The 26,734-nt window shown below is 44.2% G+C and overlaps 1 pseudogene; it reads left to right on the top strand.

The window, feature by feature from the left end:
• Window positions 1–7,780: 7,780 nt before the first annotated feature.
• LOC118610587 lies at window positions 7,781–7,896 on the top strand (annotated as a pseudogene).
• The last annotated feature ends 18,838 nt before the right edge of the window (window positions 7,897–26,734 follow it).

Below are 26,734 nucleotides of genomic sequence, written 5' to 3'. Positions count from 1 at the left end.
CTTGTCCCTCTAGGCACATAGATAACTGGGCTGAGTTAGATAATGCAAATCTCATATAGTATCTTATCTACTTGCCACTGTCACCATGTAAAATAAGTATTGTTTCAATTTTACAAGATATGAACACTGCCCTTGGCTCTATAGCTAGTAAAATGGGGGCAGAGTTGGGATTCAAACATAAGAGTTTTAAATTTTGGAATTCAGGCGATTTCCTAACACTGAAGTGCTTTGCCTTTCAAGCCTGTTTTCACGGATTTCTCTTGGGCAGCTGTTAAAGAGAAATCTACATCTGAACTTGAACATCAACAGCATAGTCTGAGACATGGTAGATATGTCCAGGGTGAATGAGAAAGGTTAAAACCCCTGATAGTGGATGACATCAGCATCTTGAATTCCACAAAGGAAAGTTAAGTCCAGGGAATTTGAAAAAGTATCAACATAATACAATTTCCCCTTTGACTGCTCGAAAGACCAAATAATACCAAACATATGGTAAGTCATTTTGTTGTGGATGGAAAAAGGGGTTCTGCGGAGAGTAACCTCACAGGGTGATCTCATCATAAATTCCTAACTGGGCTGGTCATGGTGGGTAGTCACACCCAGGCATCTTACTTTTCAGTAAAAGATTTATCCTGGCCTTAAGCAAGCCCTGTCCATTGCTTCTATGCACCTTAGTTAACACACCGTTGAAATACCAAATATAATCGCCCTCGAAGAGGATACTAACCCTCAAGAGAGGACATAACCTTAACTATCCTGTAACGCAATCTCTGCCTCGCTTTCTCCCACCTCCATGTAAGTTCCCTCCTTAATTACAAGGACGCAAAAGCAGCAGCGAAACTGTTATTTTCAGGAGCATTTGAGATCTTGCCCCCCTGCATGTGTCAACAGTTTGTCTCAAATAAACTTATAAACATTCTCTACAGGTTTAGACGTTTCTTATGTCTAAGTTATAAACCCTAAAACGACTTTATAAAAGCAGGAGGATTTATTGCGGCTATCGTTAGGCTATTAGACGCTTGCTTATTCAGTCTTCAATTGGCGCTATTCTGAAAAGTGTCATTCTGTGTAGACTTTGTAATAAACAGGCTGTCATTCTTTATAATGCAATCATATTAGTTTCGAGTTTTGTCCTAAAAGGATTTCTCTCCCAGAACAGTGGAGTCATTTGAATAGCTTCTAAAGTAGGAGGCATTCTCCTCTGCTTTGTTTAGTTTGGACATTTTCCAGGTGTTTTTCTCATTGTTTTCCGGATTCTAAGTAAAAGATGAATACAATCCTGGAGCAAAATCTGGACTTTTATCCTAACAGACTGAAACTTCCATGCCCCAGAGATATTCATTTCTACATATTTGCATAAGCAGAAGAGAAGGCCTGGTTGTTAATAGATCAACATCAGATACAATCTTTTCCTGCTCTACCCAGATGCAAAAAAGAAACCTGGAAATTTGTGCTGCTCGCTCTCTCTCTCTCTCTCTCTCTCTCTGTCTTTAAAAATTAAGGGTGAAAACCGAAGTTTTTGTTATGAGGACTCAATGTCATAAGACTCCATAGATAGCCCTTTCAGCTGGACTTTACTTATTCAAGTGGGTGTCTTGAGCTGTATTTTTACTCTAACAGCAGCCTTAAAAGAAATAGCAAGAAACAGGATAATTAATGTTCAAAGGTAAATTACTAATAACTCTAGATTTTTTTAAATGGCGTAACATTAAAAAGAAGCCCTCAAAAACATTTCCAGAAAAACAAATCTTTGTATCCTTTATAAATTTCTGCAATAGTTGCTAAAATGGATGGAACTCCTTACTATTTTAAAAGAAACAGAGAAATAGTGAGAGGCCATACTTAAAAACACTAAGTTTCAAAGAGGAATAGAATTCAGGATTAAAGTCATTTCATAAAGTAGTGAAGGGAAGCAAGTTCAGGACTGGGAGTCTCTGCGGTCGACTGTTTCTTTCTAACTCAGTATGTGACCTTGGGCAGGTGACCTCAGGTTTCTGGACTTCAGGGGAAGTAATACTGTGTTGAGTACTTATCAGGCTAGGACCTCGACTTTATTTACTCTCTTTAAATATCAAATTTCTCATCTGCATAGTCAAGAAAGTTTTGAGAAAGGACCTCTCCGTCTTCAGGTTATAAGAAAGGCGATTTTCAATACAGCAGAAGTCTTAATCAATATTTGCTACAGGGCATCTGCCCACATGGTCCTTCTCTTGGTTTGCATACTCATGACCTCATCCCACCCCCTCGTCACAAAACAGCTCAGTGAAATTAGGATGCTTCACTCATTTCTTTAGTGGTGGAATTCCTTTTTATTTCAACATGCTCTCTTTACTTGCGAACACACGTCCCTTCTTCAATAGCGATGTTGGCTTTTTACAAAACGAAAATATATAATGAAAGATGAGTAAGATAGAACTCAAAAACTGTCACATGCATACAAATCTAATAGGTGATGGTGACATGAATTTTCTCCTTTCATTTGTAATCTTTAAATTACTGTATGTTTCTTTTTTAGATGAAATTTAGGTAAAACCACTTACTGTGTCCATAGTGTGGCTGTACTAAATGTTGGATGCACTAAAAAGTTTAAATCATAGGAAGAATGAGAAAAGGACATATAAGAATATCTTCTCATTTTTTTAATTAAAATATAAATATAATTTTCTCGTAATTCGTCTGTTCATTGTAAAAAAAAAAAATTGAGAAGCAAATCTTGTGTTTTCATTCAACCCGAGATGACTTTGTTTTTAGTATAAAAATGTCTAGACTTGTTTACATGAATATTCAAGCCTACGTACACATATATATTTAGAACAGATTAGTGCATTTCCTGTTTGGTAATCTTCTTTTCACACTTAAGGGTATATCTTAACATCGTTTCTATATATCTATCTCATTAAGTAAGTGGCATAAATGATAGAACACGCCATCATTGCTAATTAATCAACTTGTGACAAACATTTTGTCGCTTTTCAGTATTTTGTTATTATACACATGCTACAAAGAACATCCTCGAACATAGGTATCTTAATATTCTTGTATACATGTCTCTGAACGGGTAAATTTTAAGGTGGATTGTCGACTCAAACACATTTTAATTTTTGATATTCTATCCTGCTGAAAGTCGGTACACACATGTTTCTTGTACGATCTACAACCTCTCACCATGCACTTGTGTCTCATACACGTTCGCAGAAATTATTTTCTTCAATTTGATGTTTGTGCTTATTTTTGTGATAATAGTTTGCATTGTAACCTTTTTAGGTAGATTTGTCTATCTTGCCCTTTACAGGTTTTAAAACTGGTTCTATTCTAGGCAGGTACCACCCCACCAAGCTTACAAAAAATATTTTCCACTGTTTTCTCCCACCTTTTTCCTCATTGAGGTCATCCTTGCACTGACTTTTTTCTTCTTTGCCCCAGAGAAAAACAATTTGGCCCAAACTGCCCTTAAGAAGTTTACACCTATTTACATTCCCACCAGTGGTGAATAAAACCTAGGTTCTCACAGTCACACTGCATATTGTCTTTCATTTCTAGTATTTGTCAAATTGAAAAAAAAAAAGTGTTTCCCTTTTATATTACTTCACACTTTATTTTTCATAAACCCATCTTTTAAGATATTTTCATTTACATTTGTTTCTCTTAAAACGTAAGTTACGTGCTATATTTTCCCACCAAGCTTCATTTTTTAAAATCGATTTACAAGAGTTCTTTATATTTCCAGAAGAAGAATGCGAAGGATATGACCTTTTTTCCAATATATACATTTCAAGTATTGTGAGTTGTATTTCAAACTGTGTGTGTTAGTGATGAAGCCTCAGATCGTGGTAAACACTGAGATGGGAATGGGGGTGGGGTAGAGAAAACTCTGCAGTTCATGGTAAAAACTGAGACAAAACACGCCCCTCCCCCACAGGGAGCTGCTGTAGAGCGTGACCGGTTCTCATGCTGCTACTCATCTACTGATGGTGGCCTCAGGTGTGTGAGTCTGGGCTCACACCTGCCGCAGAGAGCCATAAAGGAAACTGAGGGAAAAGAGGAGTGGCTAGAAGAGAGGGCATTCAGAAGTTTTAGGGACTCACTGTGCCTGTAATACTCTATAAAATGTTTCTTAGAGAACACACGGACAAATCATGCATTCGTCTCTGCTTTGATTTATACGTGTGGTGCACGAGTGAGCACAGAGAATGAAATACATAAAATACTATGTGATATAACAGAAATGTGCCTTTTCCCTTAAGCCAGAGCTCCAGAGAGTCATGGAGGTCTGGGCTCCAAATTACAAACCTCTTCCCCTATCCCGGGCAATCATAAACCAGTGTGTTTCACTCACCATAGCAACCAGCACAGAAAACAAATTATTGGATGATAAAACTTGACTATAATGCTCAAAGTAAAAACCTGGGACTTTGCATCTCCCTCTTTCAAAGTTCTAAATTTGGGATCCAGGCCCTTGCACAGCTACAATGAGCTACGTGTGACATTGTCATCCGTACATATTTCTATGTTTCATTAAGATGTAGCACTTAAGTAATAAGAATTTGATGTTTTACATCCCACATATGAATTTCCATCGATATCTGCATGCTATCTCTGTTAGGCAGCCATACCAGGAAATAGCTCCTTTTTACACTTCCGCAAGTACATAGTCTCAATGCATTCCTACCAGATAAAGTCTCTCCGTTCGACCTTTGTCATTGTTTGCGGCACTTTTGTTTGTCGTGAACCCGCTAATATTTTTATTTCGCGTTTCCTGATCATCACAGGAGAATGAGTGGAAAACTCTGCCTGGAAATTAACTCAACGTCCACTCACCGTCATGAGTTTGGGTGCATCTCTGCTTTCAATCAAAGCCAGCCCCCACGACACCCAGCACCAGCACCAGCAAGTGACCTAGAGTGCAATGGTCATTGCTGAGGACTAGACCTCATTCCTACACCTCGGAACTGCTAATATGTAATAAATGCCCAACAGAATTAGGTAAACAAAACACTCTCCGCCGCTTGCTATCTTCCTGAGAAGACTCGCGGTCACTGCCTTTGAAGGAAAGGGTGACCGGCCTCATGAAATCATGTCCTCACCAGGAAGGTGAGGTCCAGTCTCCGTGCACTTATGGGGGGAGCACATATCTTTGTCTTTCCCTTGCGGTCCCTATTTCACCCGTCATTTTTTTTTCTGTGGCACTGCATCGTGAACAATCTTATCTCAAGATGAGGTTCAGTCGGGGAGCGGGGGAAGATAAGCGCTAAGAGGTGGGAGGGAATGAGAAGAAGCAGGTGGGGGCGGTCCGGCTGGAAAGCACACAGTCTTGCTGGACGGCGTCAACATGGTATCAGCTTCCAGAAACCCTGAAAAGCTCTACCTTTATTTACTACAGCAACATAGGTGAGAGGCAGCTTAGTTTTTTCTTACGCTTTGGCTATGATAGAAAAACATTATTGTATAGCTTGAGTCATAAACCACTCAGAGGATAGGAACGTAAACTCAGGGAGAGCTGAGACCGTGTGCGCCGGGAAAACAGCAGCCTCGCTTACTGACGCTTGCCCGACTCTGGATCCCTCAGTTTCGGGGGAGACGGCGGCGTAGGGCTGCTAGGATAAGAAATTGGGATTGCAGAAGTGGCAGGGAGCCCAGAAGTCTGCGTTGCTGAGGGTCAAAACTCGCAGTACAATTGAGAGAGTCGATGATGCCTGTTAACCTTGGACTCTCTCCCCCGGGTTGGGACCCACTATCCATCCCTTTCAGCTTTCAATCAGTGAAGTTTTGTGTCATTTAACCATTGCAGGCCATTTTCTATAATCTGAGAATCCGAGTGATGTGTTTTTGTTTTTCAGCCTGAACATCTGCTCCAGACTTACATTTCCTTTTCTAACAGCGTCATAGGTCACAACAGTGTTTACTAATAGTTTCTCAAGTTCCTCTTATTCATCAGCAACCATGTAGCTGCATAATCACTTTATAAATAACACATGACCAAGGTTTTTATCTGCCTTATCTCATTTGCATGATATTTATGTTGAGCGTTTTCCCTAGAAATCACTTCTTAGAAATCAAGCATTCGGTCTGGAATTTCTGACATACGTATTTTTAAGGCCGGCCTGGGTCCTTTCATCAAATGTGTCATAAGTCGTGGCAGGACACACACATCTTTCCCGAGCTGGTTTTGAAAAGCAAAGAGAGAGTAATCCTAGCGGTGATGCAAACTTTGTTTACCAGAGCATCAGCCCCATAGAAAAAACCCTTCCCATACAAATGACGGTGAATAGGGCGCTTGGTTCATTGTTATGGTGATAGCTCGCGTTAAGGATCTTCACAGGTGGGCTGTCTTTGGAATGTGCGGGGGGTGGGGTGGGGTGGGGGGGGTGTGGGGGGGAACTCCAGCTGGGCAGCACTCCACAATGAGCATCTGTGCAAGAATTGTGGACAGAAGAAGCAGACTGCCTGGGCTGTCTCCCCCTCTCCTCAAGGAGGTCTGAAACGTTTTAAAGGACAGTGCCAAATGTTGACCCCTTCCCTTTTGGTGCTGGGAATGGGATGCTTAACTGGCTTGTGCTTCCTTTTGTGACAAGAGGAGGCTCTCGCTGGTGTTCCTGGAGGGAGCAGCGATGATGGTCCACCAGCTGGGGAGACATGAACACGATCTCCACAACCACTGCGGTTAGAGCCGGAGGGGCCTGGTCCTAACGCTAATTGCATGGTACACAGGCCCATCTGGGGCGAGCGTGGCCCAGGATCCAGGGGGGACTCCCAGGTCTTCTTTGCCACTTATGCCAGACGCCTGTCAGGACCCCAGAGATAACCAGGCCCAGTCCCCCTGTCTCCCTGTCACTAATTACTGGCTCTTTAGGATCTTGGCTCTGTGTGAGCCAGGCCTCTAAGTGTTGTTTACCAACCGGCTTTATCTATGTAGAACAGAGTCTCATCTCTTTCTACCTCGATTTATAGCCCTGTAAGTAGGAGCTATGTAAGCCCCTGCGAGCGCCTTAAACTGTCAGCAGGAGGGACCCATGTCCACGTCTTTAGAGACCCAGGGCCTAGCAACGTGCCTGGGACTGAGAAGTCGTCAATGGTTGCTGAGTATATAAATTGAGATGTGATCGTAGTGGGGGCTCCTCGTCTTTAAAGTCGCTGCACAGCCCTGCGGGGCGAGAGCGAAGGCCGTGACTGGCTGTCTTCCCGTAGCACGGGCAGCTGCACCGGTATCACGTCAGAGCCTTGGCACCATGTTGAAGGGGTGAGAGACACCTGCCCGCCTCTTGCCTAAGAGTTGTAAAAAAAAGCAGTCAGCACAATCAAGTATTGATGTTCCATGAGGAAAATAAAAACAACCCAACGCATATTTCCTCATTGAGACTCCGAGTCAGGCCTTCTGAGACAGGAAAAATGCATATGGAAATGGTTTCAGACGGCCATTTCCTCCTCGAACTCTGTCTCAGGCTCCGCTTCCTCCTGAAGTCTACGGCAGATGGGAGGGCCGGTCCGCCCCCGCGCTGGCCTTGCTCCTCCCTCGGTGTAGGGATCTGTCCCTGGAATGATCTGTCTCTCATTCTCGTACCAAAGTATAGATTTTAAGGCATTTAACCTGGAAAAGCCTCTCCTAAGAAGAAGGGTTTACTCACCTCCCTCCGTGAAGTCACAGAGACTGGGCGAGTTATTGGAACTGATACTAACGTGTACGGATTCCTTTAAAAACTCTGTTTTAATCTATTAGGTACTGTTACCTGTTTCTTCTAACCTGTAGCTGCTCAGCTGCTGGAGATGCAAGACTGTTAGCCATGTCTATGGCCATGCCATCCTGAATGAGCCCGATGTCTGATCTCGGAAGCTAAGCAGGGTCGGGCCTGGTTAGTACTTGGATGGGAGACTACCTAGGAAGACCAGGTGCTCTAGGAGTAAAAAATAAAAAAAACTAAGGGATCATAAGCTGACAAGGTCCTCGCAATCTGTGAGGCCAACCAAGGGTTGCCTCGCTTTAAAAAAAAAAAAAAAAAAAAAAAAAAGACTGTTGGACATACAGCAACTGAAGAATGCAGGGAGACGGGTGACAGGGACCTTTGCTCCACTCGCAGTCAGTGGGGTGCCACAGTGGTTAATAGGTTGGCCTCAGAGGCCAGAGTTCAAATTATGGCTCAACCAGGGCATAGCCCTGCAACCTGGGACAGGTCACTTAATCCTGACTTCCTTTGTCTCAAAAGTTGGAAAAATGGTAGCACCTACCTCCTCGGGTAGCTGTACGTACTAAATGAAATAATGACTTAAAGCACTTAGTACACAGGATGCACTCAGTAACTCCCGAGTATTATTGTTACAGAGAGAGCTGTGAAATTCTTTGCCCCATAAAGAATAGGCTAGAACTTGACCCTGACTCTTAACTCATCTACTTCTTTCCAAGCAATTCTTTGCTATGGCCCAGTTGAGGATAAAAGATATCCTAATATCTCGTGCTCCGTGATTTCATACTTATTAAAATACTTTCCCATTCATTATCTCAGTACCTCAAATGACATTCTTAATCAATATTTATTTTTACTTTTCACAGCTCTCTCAGGCTGCGGATGGGATAATGGTGGTGACATCTGATAACGGAAGGGAACTTGCCACAGGCTGGCAAAAGTTTCTTAATTTATTCTGTTACTTTTTTTTTTTTCTAATTATAAAAGTAAGAATTCTCGACAGTTAAGCAGCAAGACAACAAACTCGCTCTCCTTTTTTGTAGGAAAAATGCTTGTTACGAGATAATCGTTGACAAATTTCAACCATTTGACGTAAGAGAGAGGTTAGTGGTGTTTTCCTCCCCGGAATTTCACCCGCTGCACTGCAGCAATCAGCTCCTGTTCTGATGGCACTTTTGGAAGGAGCACGGAATCATCCTACTGCTTTTCTTCGGAATAGCAGCTCCTCCCTCCCGTAATTTTTAGCAGCCAATCGACGGTCGGTCGTAAGTTAGACACTGGGGATGTAACAACGAAAGATAGAGCCCTTTCTCAAGGAGGGGCTGGGAAGTGGTGAAGAACAGACCCAGTGACATAGATATAATTAATGACAGAGTGCTTCGAGGACAAAGTACAGGGTTGCTGTGCCAGTTCGCGAGGGCTGAGGCGACGAAGCAGCAGAACTGAGTGACAGTAAGAAACTTCCCGTGGCACAGTTCTGGAGGCTGGGAGTCCAAGGTCGAGACGTCCGCAATGTGTGTCCCTTCCCGGGACACTGAGGAGAGTCCGTTCCTCGCCTCTCCCTGAGCTCCAGCTGGTTCGCCTGCAGCCTTCGGTGTCCCTTGTCCGGTAGAAGCGTCACTCCGACCTCCTCCTTCGTCTTCACATGGTGTTTTCTCTCTGTGCGTGGCTGTCTCTGTGTCCAAATGTGCCCTTTTTATAAGTCATATTGGGTTAGAGCCCTAACGACCTCGTTTTAACGTGGTCGCCTCTGTAAAGACCTCCATTTTTTAATAAGGTCACATTCTAAGGTACTAGGGGCTTGAATGAGTCCTTTTCTAAGGGACACAGTTAAACCCATCTCACTAGCCAGCCACGACTGGGGAGGCGTGAGCCAGCTGTGGCTGCAAGAGGGAACGTGAACGCCTGGGGGACTGCAAGTCACCGATCAGGCGGACCCGCTGGGCTGAAGGATGCAAAGGGAGGCGGAGGAGGAACACAGGACTCCAACTTGGAAGGACCTTGACTCGCTCCGGGGAGCGTGAAAGCTTGAAATCTGGGAGGAACTGGGCCACAGCGCGTCACCGGCGGCATCGCGGAAGATGTTTCGGAAGACCGCAGGAGGGACCAGTGAGAAGGCTCATTGCTATCATCTAGGCCACAGTCGATGCGGGTCAGTGTTCAGATGTTGAAGGTAGTTATCATCTCTCCACTTGGTCATTCGTGCTCCCGGTTAAACGTGCCCAGTGCCTGCAGTCACAGAGGAGAACAGTCCGGCCCCTGCCCACCTCTCCGGCGCCAGCCCCCCACCCCCCATCTTCCCTTGCATCCAACTCTTTCTCCTGTTCTCTGGTCCTACCAACCAGCGTCTAGAAAAGCCTTGGCCTCTCCTGCTGCCTCCCACCTCTGCTTCTGGATAGGCCTCCGCCTGAGTGTTTTGCCCCTGTTTGTTTCCCTGGCAAATGCTTCGGCTAAATTCAAGAGGTGGCTCACATGTGTCCCCTCCTCTGAGAAGCCCCCCTGACTGCCCCCGGCAGACCATTTCCGGATGGTAATAGCAGCGCTTTTGACAGCTGGTTCCATTCGTCTGCAGATGTGGCAGCTTTCCTAGCTCATAGTCTCAACGGGGCTGTTCTTTAATCTTATCTGAGGAGTATGAAAAGAAGCAATTCCTGATACCTTGGCCCCACCCACAGAGATTCAGATTCCATTGGTTTAGGTTGGGGCCCTATGTTTTTAAAAGCTCCCCCAGGTAATGCTAATGTGCAGCCAGGGTGGAGAACCCCTGCTCCAGGTCAGGGGTCCCCAAATTCTACATGCATCAGACTCTACTGGCAGGCTTGCTCACTGGGCTCTGCATCCAAAGTTTCAGCTCGGTAGTTTTAAGATTGGGCCTGAGAATTTGCATTTCTAACATGCTCCCAGATAATCCCAAAGGCCACCACTTTGAGCTCACACTTTGAGGACCACTGCGACCCCTCCTACTCCAGTAGCTTCAGTGTCTGTGTGTATTTGTGTGTATGGGGGGAGGGGCGGATAGGAACGCAGAATTTTGGGCCCCACCCCAGACCCACAGAACAGAATCTGATTTTAACAAGATCCCTGAGTGATTCAAACATTAAGATTTGAAGAGCACGGTCAATTCCTCCATCAGAAGCCATGAAAGTTCACTTTTACGTAGTTTGCACTGAGCACAACTGATGCACAGTAAAACACTCAGTAAATATTTGTAAAAATGAACGATCGCCCATCAGCTCACTGCGTGTTGATTCCTGTCAACCGAGTGCTATAATCGTTGGTACCTAGAAGTGGCCCCGGCGGGAGCTCCCGCATGAAAGACCTCGCAGTGGGCCCCGAGGAGGACACAATAATTATAGAGTTCACATGTCCTTGAACCAAGACTTAGTGTATCTGTTTGGGGCCAGGCTAACGCTTACGCCTTGGGCATAGAACGTTGAGCAAATCTCACCGTCTATATCATGGCATTCTCTCGTTGCTTGTAACGACCACTCAGGCCAAATGTCAGTGCAAGAGATAGCAGAAGGTGATCCGCACACCTCCAGTCCAGAGCTGGGGCACCCGTGGAGCTCGGCAGAGTGCAGCGACAGCTGAAGAGGAATGGTCAGTGCGTGGGAGGCCAGGGGAGCAGGTGGGCAGTACCTGGAGTGTGTGCAGGTGGTGGGGCCACCACTCAGGTGTCGGGAACAGGACTTCCATTCTGGGAATGGGGACTGGCAAGAGCAAAGCAAAGGAGTTGTGGAGGCTGATTGCTGGTCAGCTGCCCAAGACAGAGAGAAAGATAGAGGAGAACCAGGCTGGAGAGAAAAAAGTAACCACATCATGGAGATAGACAGAAACTCGACTCTGGACCTGGGGCATGAATAAGGTTTTAGAGGCAGGCCTGGTGCCCCAGTGAGGAAGGAAAGAAGGAAGGAAGGGAGGGAGGGAGGGAGGAAGGGAGGATGGGAGTGAGGATTTTTAAAGGGCATAGTTTCCTGAGTTTCTTCCAGTTTGTAAGCACCAAACCAAATATTTCGGTGTGGCTTTAATTGGAAAGGAAGCAGGTAGCAGTGTCATTTATGCATCGATTGGTATTTTCACTAAATCTAGAAAATTCTATGGATCCTGCAAGGGTAATTTTTGGAGGGCCTAGGGAACAGGAGGACTTAGAAATGCAGTCTGGTGAAATGGAAGCCCTGTAACCAGATCTGACAACTGACACAGCCCAGGTGATCAAGGGGCACAGGATGGCAGCCTTCCTGCCTGCTCCTTCATTATTTTTGATTGGTCCACTAAGAATACCTCAGACCAATAAAGCATCCCGGAGCCAATCCAAGCTCCTGAACCCTAAATTACTGAGGTGCCAACAGGCACCAGGCTTATAAATCTGTCTTTTATTATCTGGTTGACTTAGCCATGTTTCCAGAAAGGACAGTAAAGTTTTATGTTGTACTTTAACAAGCCGACCTTGAGAGTCAGGCTTTGTCCTGGTTGAAACTTCCCCACGGCAGCAATCAAGGTCAGACTAGACCCTGCAACCCTGCCTTGATGTCAACAGATGGTGGGCTCAGGTTAGACTGTTGGATCTGAATGTACTTCTCACTCAATAGGGTGAAATATCCTTGCTTAGTGTATGTTTATGTACACAAACATACTTGAGCTTTTTATAAGAGAGATAATTATAAGGATTTTCTGGTTGCTTGGTCTTTTATTGTCTTAATTCTGCTTTAGGGGAGGTAATTTGGAAATAATATTGTCTTGTTTCTTTGAAATAGCTCCTTTTTAAATTTTCAGTTATTGCTGTTCTAGTTCTCTTCAATGTACTGACTTTTCCACAGAAATAGGGTTTAAAAACATCCAAATTGTTTAAAATGTAAATGTAAATAATTGTGTAGAATGTCTACTGCTAAACTCCAGAAAATAATTAATAATTTGGTTATAATAAGACTCAAATATTTAATGTTATTTTTAAGAGTAAATAGAACAATAATTGAGGATTATTTTAGTGACAATCATTTTTCCAGTTAAAATTTAGTTAGCAGAAAAAAGATTTTCAACTTATTTTGTGGTATTTCCATAATTTCAACACTGTCCAAAGGAATCTAACGTGATTGGTAGAAAATGATGAGATGCAATTCTGACAAAAACCAAAACAAAACAAACAAACAAAAAACGTTTTCAGGAGGAGAGCAGAGTCCGAAAATCATCACAGGTTTCCATTTCCCTTGTTGTCGCCCATTAGGAGAATTAATCTGAGAGTTTTTCTCCACAAAAGCACATTCCAGTACCATCTTATCACTGGTTCGACCTACAAGCTCTATAAACACTCTATAAACACTGATGCTCTCATGAGATTATACTTCCAAAAAGTATTTTAATAATTACAAAGTTTAAAAGCCTTCAGGTGGTCATCACAGGTCCTTCAGTAGTGTCATTGCCAAGAAAGTTCTGGAAACTTTTTAGAACCCAAGGTCGATTCTTCGAATATCTTCTAGGTTGTCAAATCAATGTTGGTTTGTTTGTTTGATTGAAGTTTTGCGTTCCAGAGACAACGTAAAAGATTAATCTTTCAGTAGTACAGTGATCCATCTGGGTAATAGCATTTGGGTCCAAAACCCCATGTGGACTCATGGGACGACTTTCTGTGTGGTTTGTAAATCAGTTATGACAGTGACACAAGAAGAGTTTCGTGCATGTTCGAAGCAAAGCAAAGGCCGTAGGCAAGAAGGGTTGGTTCCCAAAGTAGCTGTTTTAAAGTGACATTGATCTGGTTAGAAATCACAACGCGTTTTAAAGTAAATTAGTGTGAATTCACGGTCATGGCTCAAACACATGCGTACTCTATTTATTTATTTTTCAGTTGTAGTTGACATACAATATTATTTTAGTTTCAAGAAATAGACACTTCTGAAGGTGAAAATGTTTCAGGGAAGGATAAAGAAAAGTTTAACATGTTTTACTTTTAAACTACACGCTTAGGGGGAAAATAATTTGATTGCCATTCCCACCCCACCACACACAGAACAGTGAGATGAGAGTCAGAGTCGAGAACAGGAGAAAAACACAGCTCTGTGGTGAGTAGAAAGCCTGCTAACCCATCTTATGCTTCTAGAACCAGATTTTCTTTCCTCTCCATTGTTTACACCTACAAAAGCATCCATGCTAATAATCCCCTAAACCCAGTAATTATGAGTTTAACATCATGAAAAGTTCAGGAATTCCTCTTATAATGCCTTGTGTTTATATGTTGCTTTGTGTGGTTTACAGGACTTTCCTTCATGAACCTCCTGAGAATAGATAGCTCCTCCCTATTAAAGATGGGGCATTGAAAAGTGCTTTGCACAAAATTGCTGGACTAGCTGGCAGCTGTTAAGGATTTCGCATTCTGGGTCTAACTAACTCCTAAGCCAGGAGACTTCCGTGGCCATATGCTTCTGGAGTTGGACTAAAGTCAGCACAGCACTGTGCCTTCCAAAGTTTGCACTAAGGAATGGGTGAGGTCAAAACAGTTTGTTATGAAAGGTTTCAGGCAGACCACAAATATATGTATTAGCACAATGGGTATCCGTAAGGTTCCATCCAGGGGAGGCGGACACATTTGAGGTGTACTTTCTACTGGAAGACACCTTGCCTGGGCCTTGGTGGTGGATCTCAAGGTGTGACACCTTCACCGCTCCTCGCCTGCCTCCTTGAACTGACTGAGGCTGCAAGCCGGTGGGCAGTGAGCGGACGCTTGGGGTCTGAGCAGAGCAGTTAACCAACCAGTGCACCATGAGGTCAGCTAGCTGACCTGAGTCGATCAGGTAAGAGAGTGAAGGGAGGAGGGAAATTCTACCTCCTCAAACACTAAATTAGGGTCTCTGCCCCCTTTCCAGTTTCATTCCTTCCCTCAAAGGCACCTGGAGCGGAGTCAGGTAGGTGAACTCGGGGAGCCCCTTCTCAATTTCCAATCTTATTTCCTTGCCCCAGGCTTCCCCCTGTTACTCTAGTGTCACTGCCCCACCTGGCAGTCCAGATGGCCCCTCAGGGGACCCCGCCGGAGCGCCCCAGGAGCTCGATCCGTCCACGCCTGTGAGGCTCCGCCTCCAGGAATCTGGAGATCCGGATTTTGGTTTCCTGCGTCCTCTGGACGCGCATTCCCAGCCCATACTCTTTCCAGCTGTGTCTTTCAAAGTGATAATTTTGTAAACGAGGCAGTGAGCGGAGGGAAAGGATTAAGGAGACGCCGTAAAAGGGATGTTTGTGCATTTGAACAGTAGTTCAATGCCTTGGGAGGGACTTTCCCAGCCCCCAGGGGAGAATAGCTCCGGGTGGGGGGTGGATTTTTGTAAACAGTGCCTCCGGGATCTAGGAACGCTGAGAGAATGTGGCTCCAGCGTCACAGTCATCAAAAGCCTCAAATTCGGATCCTTGATGTTTTTTCCAAAGTACCCTCCCCAGAATAATTTTATGGTGTGAATGGGTGGGGAGGAGGGGAAGGTGGGGTTTTATGAAAAGTAGTTTCATGGGGTGATCTGACCATAAATTCCTAACTGGGTCATGGCTGGTAGGCGCGCCCCAGGCAAATAATTTTTTAGGAAAGAGGCTTATCTTTGCCCTAGGCAGGGCTCATCCCTTGTATCTTTTCCGCACATCTAGGTTAACACACCTTTGAAATAAACTAACCACCCTCAAGATGGCGCATAATCTTTACCTTGTGATCCACCCCCCCACCTTGCTTTCTCTCACTTGCATATTAGTTTCCTTATGTTCCCTCCTTAATTCCAAATGCATAAAAGAAGCAGAAAAACTGTTCTTTTGGGGAGCTTTGGAGGTCTTGCTCCCTGCATATGTCGTGAATTTGGCTCAGATAAACTCAAAACAATTCTCTACAGGTTTGGACATTTCTTCGTCGACAATGGTAATAAAGATGGTCTTCTTACAGCTTGAAATCTGTGTCTGTTAGCGGACCACACGGCCTTTTGGGCGCCATGCACCAATTGTTTTTATGGATTTTGTAATTACTGTTTGATTCTGAAATCCGATTTTAGCATAATTGTATTGTATCGTCCTTTTAAAAACATTCTTTTATTAACTGTGTACGTTCAAAATAGTTTGTGATTTTGGAATTTACTTTTCTCAACTTTTTATTTTGAAAAATTGAGATTCTCCTGAAGAGTTACAAACATCTCTATATGTAAGCGTCTGTGTCTACTTTAAACTAGATGTAAGTTAATGCCGTCTGCAACACAAATCCATTGCCACGTGGATCATTGCAGCCTCTTTCCTTGCTTATCGGTAACTTCCTGTCCCGACAGTGAGAAACCTGCCTCCCATCATCACCAGCCATCTACTTAACTGAATCGTTCATTGACTTAAAAAAAAAAAAATCTAAGTGTCAGTATCCATTTCGGCCACTATTCTTTTCGATGCTCTAGTTTCCCCCAATCTGGCCGGTGGGATTTCTTCCAAGCTGTGTCTTTCCACGCATCCCCATCACTTTTTGAGCACCTCACTGCTTTTGGTACAAGGAGATATTCTAGACTCACCTATGCTTTGTCTCAGATATAAAATCAACTAGATCTTCAAGGATCCCCAATTCCTTTTTACTAGGAAATCTGTATTTAGAGAACAAAAACAGGGAGTCTAGTTTGCTAATTACTGCTGGGTTTTTTTTTATTGCTTCACTGCCCTTTCAGTGGGCAGAGCTCATCACAGCTACATAATGAGTTTTTAGTGATACCTCCAATTCAAATCCAAAGCCAACGCTATAGGATTTTTTCTTGTTTTCCTTTTATTCCATATTTCTATATTCCTTCTCCCACAGCAAGAGCCCTAGTTTCCAGCAATTTTGGAATGTTTACTCTTTTTTTCTATCCTAGAGCACACAAATATTTTCAAAATCTCATTTTAAAATATACCTAAACTTCAAAAAAAAAAAAAACCGGAAGTGACCCAAGTTCCCCTCAGTCTCCTAGGGGCTCTGCTGAGACCTCTGTCTTATCGCGTGGGGAAGGCCAACCTGATTCTATCTCCAGGTAGGGCAGGCCCCAAACCACCAGGGCAACAGAAAGTAAAGGAAAAACTCCACATTTTCTTATCATAGTAGATACTTGTTCATATTGTTTCTGTCTCTTAGGTTGCATATCTGGGGTACCTAAAATGCTAATTTGGACTTAATGTAGGAACAATATGTTATGTCCAATATACCTAATCTTTAAATGAAATGAAATTGTAAAATACTGTTTTGAGAAACTTCTCAAGGTTATTAGAACGATGCTAGCCGTAATCCAAGTATCATAAATCTAGACATAGTTATTACTGGTTATTATTCTTAACGACATCTCAAAGCAAGACAACCGTACTGGGCTAATTACGATCTGGGGATGCTGATGGCCGTCCTGGTTGTCCCTGCCTAACTATTAACAGTGGCTCCTGTCCCGCAGAAGTGTCCCTGTTCAAGATTATGTTTCTGCCGCATCTCCGTCCTCTAGTGGTAAAATAGAGGAAGTGGGGAAAGTGGGAAAAGGTCGGCCTCCGTGAAATACAAAGTGTAAAGCTACAGCCGCAAAACGAGACATCTAGTCTCCTGATCATCTCGTAGAAAAGATTATTCATTTAACTGTACAAAGCAACATGGAAACCTCGCAAGTCATGAGGCGTTTTGTTTATTTTCACTTATTGGCAACATTTAAAATATGTATTGCCGAGACTCAGGAAATGTATGAAAAATGAACATGCGAGCACTGTGGCTGAGAGTATAAATGGTTTAATCTTTCAGGAAGGTTCTTTGGTAATAGGTTTGAAAATAAGATGTGTTAATATTTTTTTGAAACTGGGGAGTTTATGAAGGATATATTTACATAAGAGCCGAAAGACGGACATAGGAGAGTATGCATAGCTTAAAAGTAAAAATCTGAAAGCAAACAATGTCCCCCCTCTGCAAAAAAACAAAAACAAACAAACAAAAAAAACAATTAAATAAATGTGGTTCATCCATACAATAGAATACTGAAGATCTACGGTTGACAATCAATAAACTGTTGAGTGAAAGAAAAGATTGTGGGACAGAATAAATATTATAATTCCATTTATTAAAAAATGAGTCTGGGTATCACACACAAACACATACACACAGGAAGATGTCTGAAAGGATAAATACTAGAACTTTCACCTCTTGATGTTTGAATTCCAGGTGATTTTTATAATTTTCTTTGTATTTTTCTGTATCTTTTGAATAAATAAATGAAAAAGTATCCTTTTTATAAAAACATAATGTTACATTTAAAATCAAGCCAAATAAAATTGGTTACTTAAACTATAAAATAAACAAAAGCACAGTTTTTTCCTTTAACAAAAGCCAGGCCGAAATAGTACCCAGCAATAAAAAGGAATGAACTCCTGATTCATGGCACAACATCCTGAGTCTCAAAACTATCATGCTGTGTGAAATAAGCCATTTATGGGACCTTATAAAAGAGGCGAGATAAATTTATATCCATAGTAAGCGGATCAGTGGTCCCCCTGGGCCCCAGGTTCAGGCTTAAGCTTAAAAAAGCAAGTGGGAATTATTCTGGAGTGATGGAAATGTGTTCTACCTTGACTAAGGAGTGGCTACACAGGTGTATATAGTTCTAAAGTGATGAAACCATACACTGGAGATGGATCCGTGTGACAATGTCCCAAAGCCAGGCTGCCCACCTCCGTGTTGGGTCACTGTGGTTTACGGAGACAGTGTGATTCATTCGGAATCCCTTAACTCAAGATGTGCTTTTGAGGGGCGAGGCAGACCTTGGACACACGTGTGAAATCTGCAAGATTTGCACTTCCCTCTCCCTGGAACCAAATCAGTCTCCGCCCCTCATGCCATCCAGGGCTATAGGCAAGCAACACCTCACTTTGCCCTTCCTTGAGAAAGAGTTCCTTTGGGGCTTCTTCCATTCATATAAATTTGAACATTCTTATAACCAGCTTAACAGGTTTATACTGCCAGGGGGTGTTTCTACCTGAATTACAATCTAAACCTGAGGCTCCTGAAAGAAAACTCAAGGAAAGGCAGTGGGGAGAAGAGTGTGTGTGGTAAGGTCTCCGGAAGACCTTTCGGAGATGACCTCTGTCTCAGGGCATAGCGGGCCTGGCTTGGGGCCCCCCGCCTGTCACCGTTTCAGCCTTCGGGTCTTGCGGGCTGCAAAGAGCCTTACAAATCATTGGTATATTTACTCTTCGCTGAATGCCATCTGAGTTCCCTGGCGCTAAGTACTGAGAATACAGAGGGAAGTAAACCAACAGGTCCCTGTCCGTATGGACATGACTCTCACGTAGGAGATTCAAAATCGCAAATGGGTGTCAGTTGTCACCTCTTAAATTCACCAGCCCCTTGAGGCCAGGGTCGTTGGAAGGCATGGGTAGCAGATCACTGGTCTTCTCTCGGTCCGATGCTTCAGGTAGCCTGCTGGCAGTTAGGGTTGGCACGAATAAGGCCAATCCAGTCCGCTCTCATTGTATAGCTGAAAAACCTGAAAATAGAAAAAAATAAGATTATTTTAGAGTTAGGCCACTCTAAGGAATTTGTTCAGAGGTGTGCTGTATAAAATAAATTGTCCTTAGAAAAGATCATGTTTCAGATAGTTATCTCTGTAACTGTTATTTTTAAGATTTTTCTTGATCTATGGCCCTGCCACCCTGAACAACCCCAATGTCTGATCTCGAAAGCTAAGCAGGGTTGGGGACTAGTTAGTACTTGGATGGGAGACTGCCTAGGAAGATCTGGTGCTTGTAGGCATAAAAAAAAATAAAAAAAATAATAAAAAAAAAAGATTCCTCTTCACCCCTGGTTTTGGACCCATGATACAACAATTTTTAAAATATAGAATAAATGTTCATTTCACAATGATTCCATAGTGATTTCAAGTTTGTAACATCTGAAGTGATATTTCCTAGAAGAGACTTGGGAGACAAGACAGAAAAGAGGTAAATAAAGCATTTTTAAAAGACTGACTCAACACCCTTATGAAAGGTAGCAGAAGGATATGACTCTAATTGGCTGGATTTGGGCATGTGAAATAACGAGTACTAAATTTTCTTTTTTATTTTAAATCAAGTTTAAAATTTACACTTAATAAAGTTTGCTCTTTTTATGTGTACAGTTCCAGGAATTTGGACAAATGAATATGGTCATCACCAGAATCAAGGTGTCAAATATTTCCTCATGCCCCTTCGAAGTCCCAAGATGCAACATTTTGGAGGTGAACCAAAATTCCAGTCAAGGTGTCCCAGTGGGAAAGCTTGGTTTTCCAGTCCGGGAAGTCGCCTTTTGCAAAGCAGCTAGCTGGTTTTTGTTGTTTTTCTCTGCCTGTAATCCCACGGTTCTTCCCCCATGTGTCTCGCTGAGCTAAATGATTTTAGCAGGGCACTACCGTTCTTTTGCCTTGCAAATTTACTTTTGATTTAAATAAGAATTCGATTGAGTTACAGCGGGAGCAAAAAAAAAAAAAAAAAAAAATCTTGTTTAACCAAGAGTCTAAAACAGCACAATATTATTGACCAAGAAACAATTAAAAAAAAAATTTGGTGGGTACCTAAGTCTAGTCAGGCTGCTAGAGTTTGCTTAATTCTTGGTTTGAGGAGGCAGGCAGGGGGCCTGGGTGCTGGGTGACAGAGGGCAAGTGGCGAGCAGTCCTAGGCCAGTGCCCATTGCCCTTCCAAGAATTCTAGTCACCACCAGCCCCTCCCCCCACCCCCAAACTCTCCAGGAAGGACATGTTAGATCAAACAGAATGAGGGAGAATACAAACACACTTTTACAAATACTGTCTGTCCCTTAGAGTAACACTGCCACCATAGTCACGTGGGTGAAGACTAGAATTCTCCTGGAATTTTCATTCCTTTAAAGATTGTTCATTTTAGAATACCTTCAACAATCATTAGCTGCCAGGGCCCTTTGTAACACTAAATACAAGTCTCTTTTACTTTTGTGAAAAAGGCTAGCTTGAGCTTCCGTTGGGGGATGTGCGAAGGTTTGAGGTGTGCGGACATAACTAGTAGAAACACTCTCTGGGTTTTTCTCGTTCTGTTATCTCTCTAGAGGATCATGGGCACAGACGCTGGGGAAGGGGGAGGAGCTGCCTGTCTGGACCACCTGGGTCGTCTATTTAAATTAGCAGGCTGCCTACAAATGGTTCATCCTGAGTGATCGGTGAAAACCAGGATGAAGAAAGGCAGTTTACATGACCAAGTTCTTACAGGGACTTTTGCAAAACACTTTTGTATCAGAGTGGTTGGATAGCAAGCATCGGGACACCCAAACGAACATAGTGCCAACACCGGGGGTTTATTACGGCCCATGATAGGAGCCCCATGGGCAGTGGGGTCCAGGATGGCTTCGCTCGCTCGGCTGCGTTCTGATGTCCTCCGCGACACAGGCTCTTTCATCTTTTCACTCTGCCTTTGTCAGGATTTCAAGGGGCCGCCACAGTTCCACACGCCCAAGGGACCAGGGACAGAAAAGCGCCCCCACCCCGGGTTTCTCCTTTCTGTGATGGGAAAGAAACTTTCCAGTTGCACCATCTGTGTGGGAAGTGGACTGTGTATGTCGTCAGAAGGAAGGGAGGGGAACGGCTGTCGGGCAGGTATACAAGAGTGTCTGTCATAACGGGACGCCCGTTTGTTCGCTGACACTTCCACCAGAGCCCTGCCAGATGCCCTTAATGGCCTCCTTCACAGGGCGGGGCACCATGCCATGAGATTGCAGTGGAGACTTGAACTTCGGACCATCTGGCTCTACGTTCCAAACTTGTACCCTCTACGATGCAAGTAAAGCCTTGACTTTTGTACCTAAGTCAAAGACAGTATCATAAACTTCTAACAGGCGGTGCCCAAGAGGAGAACGACACGCAGCTTTCACGCCTGGAAGTGCCTGGCACGCCTCTGCCAAGAATCAGGCTTTGAGTTAAGGACTTGCCTCCTGGTAAAGAACACAGGATAAGTGAATTCTGACAAGGGAAAGGAGAGGAAATTTGAGGTAAACTTGGTATTAGTGGGGGGCAGTGGCTGTAGGACAACAGGAAGTGGTGTTTCCTGTAGTACGCCAGAGACAAGGAGGAAGAGCCCCCTGGAGTGGTAACCCCGAGGAGGGGGACGGTCCAAGGCCTTGGCCCATCTGCCCACCTACTTCTTCGTCTCTTCTCTCCCCTGCCTTCCCATCCCTCAAGTGTACTAAACCCCATCCACAGAATCTGTGGCTTCCTGCTGGAATTAGTTCACTGACGTCGCCCCTTAGCCTGTAAAGAGTGAGATCAAACTCTCAGATTTGGACAGGCAACGCAAAGCTACCTCTGGAAAATTTTGAAATCTTATGTTTCGTTTTAAAGACGAGTGCGATTTTGCATTTTCTACTGCACAGTATAGCTCAGTCATATGTTGTTAGGGATAATGCGACCAGTGGGCCCCAGGTGTTCACAGCGTGCCTTTCTCGTGTGTTTCTCAGTAAGGAACAGTGTCCGCCCCTAGATTACATCGGTATCTGGCGGCTCTGTAAACCCTGTGTTCTGCCATTTCGGGTCATTCCGCTGTCTGGGGGCCCCTCCTTGCCCTGCTGACCATTCTGTTCCGGGCCTTGGGGAAAGGCCTTTCTCTTGTCATTTCTCTCATGTCACAGAACAGGATCCTAGGACTGCATGACTTCCATGTCTCTCCTTGTTATTATCCCAGCCCTCACCTTAAGCAGGAGCCCTGGGCTCCGTGGGGTGCAGGGAGGGACCCCAGTCTGGAATCACAGCCCCTCCTGCCGAGTTTGGCCAGCCAGCCAGAGCTGCTCACTCCGGGCTTTTGTTATAGCTGCTGTTAAACCTCAGGGGCTCCATCGTCCTTCTCCACAGCCTGGCTGTCGTCGGGGTCTCAGGCCTTCAGATATGTTTGTAACAAACTCCGACTGTGAACAGCGTTCGCATCCTTTCCCGTGGGGTTTCTCGGTTCCGTTGCAATCCAAATCCCTGTTAGCATGTCCGCAAACACTCAGTGGCCATTCAGAAAGCGTCACGCTGATCATGGAGACAAAGCTAGACTTCTGCAGGGAGACAGGCAGTAATAAATCTCGGCTCTGACCTGGCCGAGACCCCTCACGCTAGGAAAGGTATGTTTTAAATTGTTTATTAATGAGTAAAATTGCTGGATCCACACGAAGATGCCCTATGTTTCTTCCTGAGAGGACCCCTGGGGACACTTGTGCTCCTCGCTGAGAAGGGACGTGCACGGGGGTGGGGGTGGGGGCGGGGGGCAGGGGGCGCATTCGTTCCCTCGCCCGGGCGCCCGGGCACACGTCTGTCCCTCTGCTTCCTCTCTCTCTCGTCCTCGGGTCAGAAGCTTCCTTCGAGTTTGGATCGGGCGCCATATTATCCGGAAAGCCTTCCCTGGCCATCCTGGAGCCCCGCGCCCGTCCTCACCTCCACCCAGGACATCGGCCATTGTCACCATTGGAGTTGTTTGTCCCCATTTCGTCATCTGTGCCTGGTTAGTGGAGCGCGTGTCTCTCAGCTCCGCGTTACAAACATAGTGTCTTTAGGAAGCGCTCGATAGAATTATTAGAAAAGTAATCGAGTGGCCGGATGGTAATAATAAACAATACATCTCTCTCTTAAATCATTGGGAAAGATCATATTTGCTTTGTACTAGGACTTGCTTTGGGCTCAGCTCCTAACTAAAAGAGCTGGTAAGGATTTACCTTCCCAGAATATTCATTTGCTATACGTGTTGTTCTCTCTTGTGGCGTGAGAAGATAAATCTGTGGGGTAAAGGACTGAGAATTTTTTTTCTTAATCAGCGAACCAGTGGCTTTCTTTCATTAAAACATTTATAATAAATGTTATGGGCTTATGTATGTTGAAGTCCTAACCCCCAGTACCTCAGAATGCGACTGTGTTTGGTGATTGGGGCTTTCAAGAGATAATTAAGGTAAAATGGGTGGACTCTAATCTGATACGACTGATGTCCTTAGAAGAGGGCAGAGCACAGATACACGTCCAGAGGCAAGGCCACGTGAGGACGCAGCTAGAAAGTGGTCATCCGTGAGCCGAGGAACGAGACCTAAGAAGAAAACCGACCTGCCGACACTTGGTCTTGGACTTCCAGCCTCCAGAACCATGAGAAAATAAACGCCTGCTGTTTAAGCCTCCGGTGTGTGGTAGTCTTCCGGCAGCCTCCAGGAACTAATACAATAACTATTGACAGGTCCTCACCTTTCTATCCTTTTCACGATATATAGGGCTTCTACTCATTTGGGATTCACAGGGGTCCACTGAAGCCTCAGGTTTCTTGTTAATCACTCACTTGTATGGGAAGACTCTCCTGGGAGCGTATCCTCCCCCCGCCCCCCACCCCATACCCTTCTAGCACTCTGTCTGAGTCTCCAGAGAGAAGCAGAGAAGCAGTGAGCTGTCGTTAAGGTAAAGCTTACCTGGGATGGTGAGGAATCACTTCATGTACCTGAGAGCAGGCAACGGACACACCGGGATGGGAAAACATTAAATTGGCCAACATTAAATTGGCCACTGTGATTTGGGGTACTAGTAGGAAGAGCCACAACTTTATGTAGTGCTCACCTACGTGCCAGGCACTGTCCTGAGCGTTTTACTTTATAATTTACTTTATAATTTTAGCCCTCTGAGGCGGGTGCTGTTGTTAGCATGCCCATTATATAGATGCGGGAACCAGACAGAGAACCCAGCTAACCTGTTCGAGGTCACAGAGTATCTGCCCCAGAGGCTGTGCTTTGGGCAGGAACGCTTCACAGTGAAGGTCATGGAATGAGAGATGGGGGCCCTCCCCTGGCCAGGCCCCTCTTCTCCAAGGCCAGGCTCTTTAATTACAGAGAGACAATTTCAGGAGAAACAAGACCACTGTCTTCCTATACTCATTATATCTAATTAATTCCCAATTTCTTTTGAATTCTAAATAAAGTGCTTGCGTGTGTGTGTGTGTGTGTAGTAGTAGTAGTAGTAGTAGTAGCAGTAGTGGTTGATTGGGACGGGTATAAACGTGTATCATTGGTTGATTCGGACAACCAGGACACTGGACCCCCAAATGACTCAAATTTTTATTTTACTTGTTATAAAATTAAATTGTTACTTTCTGGCCTGGCTGCTTAGTATTTATTTTTATCTTTTCTACAGAACATTATTTATGTCCAAATAAATGTCAAAGGAAACAATGAACAAAAATATTCTTTTTTAAAAAATGGAAATTGCTTTTCAATTTCCCTGTTGCTCACTTAATCCTCCCCAGTCCTTCCGTTGGTCTCTGAAGTCTCAGAGGAGGTACCTTCAACAGAATTTGACTAGATTTACACTTCTCTGTTAGAAACCACTTTTCGTGTATTTGGTTTATTGCTATTCATAGTTAACCCAAAAATGGCCAGGAGATGCCTTGAAATTACCCATGTGGACCAGCACTAAAACGACTTTTTTTTTTCTTATTAGTTTCAAGTAGACGGTATATTGGTTAGACATTTATATAATTTATGAAACAATCCCCCTGATTACTCCATCTTCTCTCTGGCTCTACATGTGGCCTAAAATGACTATTTTTAAGTGATACTTTGGAACCTTTGTTTTTCTGAGATGTGTAGGAAGACAGCCATTTAACTGGAGCAAGGCAGATTCAGGTGGTGTAATAATGAAGCCCCCTTGTGGGCACTGTTAGCTGGCGGCCAAGAGATGGCGCTGTGAGCCCAACAGAAGAAGTCACCTCACAGCTGCATCAAAATTCAAGGCCTGGGACTTTTCAGATTTGCTTTCTCAAGGCCTTAGTGGCTTCCTCAAACCCCAAATAAATGCCCATGCCAATGTATATAAGAATCTTTTTCTCCTAAGCCTCAGGAAGGGCTCAGCTCCCAGCCACACATGACGTAAACCTGCAAGGGAAGACTCAGCCAGCCACGCGAGTCTCTAGTCTTGTTGAAAAGGGAATCTTACAGGGGTTGGGTGGGTGGGGGAGGTAAACTGTGAATGCTCTTTGGAAAGCTGTGAGCGTCGCAGAGAAAGCCTGGCACAAGAGACCATGTAGAGTGTGGGTGAATGAGAGAAAAATAGATGAACCAAAGCAAAAAGCAAACAACGGTAACTGGCATCATAAATCATGGCTGAGCTCTTGGCACGACATTAATCTGCTGCTTTCGTGTGACGAACACATTTGGTCTCACTCTGTCCAGCTGTTCATAGAAAGTCACATCACTCTGACGGCGGATCATTCCATTTAAAACTCTTCTGAAAAGCAGCCTCTATCTTTTTCATCGGTTTCTCTTCATCACATTATCTTTCTCATGTGTAACCTGCCGCGTTAGGACCAGCATGCTCCCTTGCAAAAAGAAAGAGATAGCTTTCTGAGACGGGTGATGGAGATCGCATTAATTAAGGAGGAACGGGACTAACCCAGACCTGAGGTGGTGCCAATTCTTGATTAGCTACATGGACATGCCAGACTTGGTGAGTTGTGCGTGGAAAAAGTTTACTTGAAATTGATCCAGACCAATTAGTGTGCTTATCAGAATAAACATAATTTGAAAGATAAAGCCAAAGTAAAACACACACTCAATAATGTATTGATATAATTTAGAACTCGAAGGGCCCTTAACACGCCTTTGCCTGAAGGTGACGGAGTGCTACTTTAAAACAGAGAGGACTGGACCCAACTCCAGATCTAATGAGTCAGAATTCCCAGAATTTCCAGGAATAGGGCTGTCCACCCCGCCCTGCCCCATCCAGTGGATTCTTATAAAGAAGCCTTGGAGTTAGTATTTAAGAAATTGTCTAGGACATGGTCCCATAGTGTAGCGTTTAGCACGTCTGCTTTATGTGCAGAAGGTCCTGGGTTCATACCCCAGTGGAGGAACGGTTTATGGTCTACGGCCATGCCACCCTGAACAAGCCCAATACCTGATCTCGGAAACTAAACAGGGTCGGCCCTGTTAGTACTTGGATGAGAGACCAACTAGGAGGACCAGGTCTGTAGGCATAAATTAAAAATGAAAAATTATCTAGTCCAAGAGTTGGTAAACTGCCAGGAAAGGGCCAAAATGCAAATATTTGAGGCTTTTCAGACCATATGGT

Source organism: Rousettus aegyptiacus, unplaced genomic scaffold (genome assembly GCF_014176215.1).
Source record: "Rousettus aegyptiacus isolate mRouAeg1 unplaced genomic scaffold, mRouAeg1.p scaffold_m13_p_12, whole genome shotgun sequence".
Taxonomy (NCBI): Eukaryota; Metazoa; Chordata; class Mammalia; order Chiroptera; family Pteropodidae; genus Rousettus; species Rousettus aegyptiacus.
The sequence above is the reverse complement of the archived record's forward strand: the minus strand, read 5'-3'. Positions and strand labels throughout refer to the sequence as shown.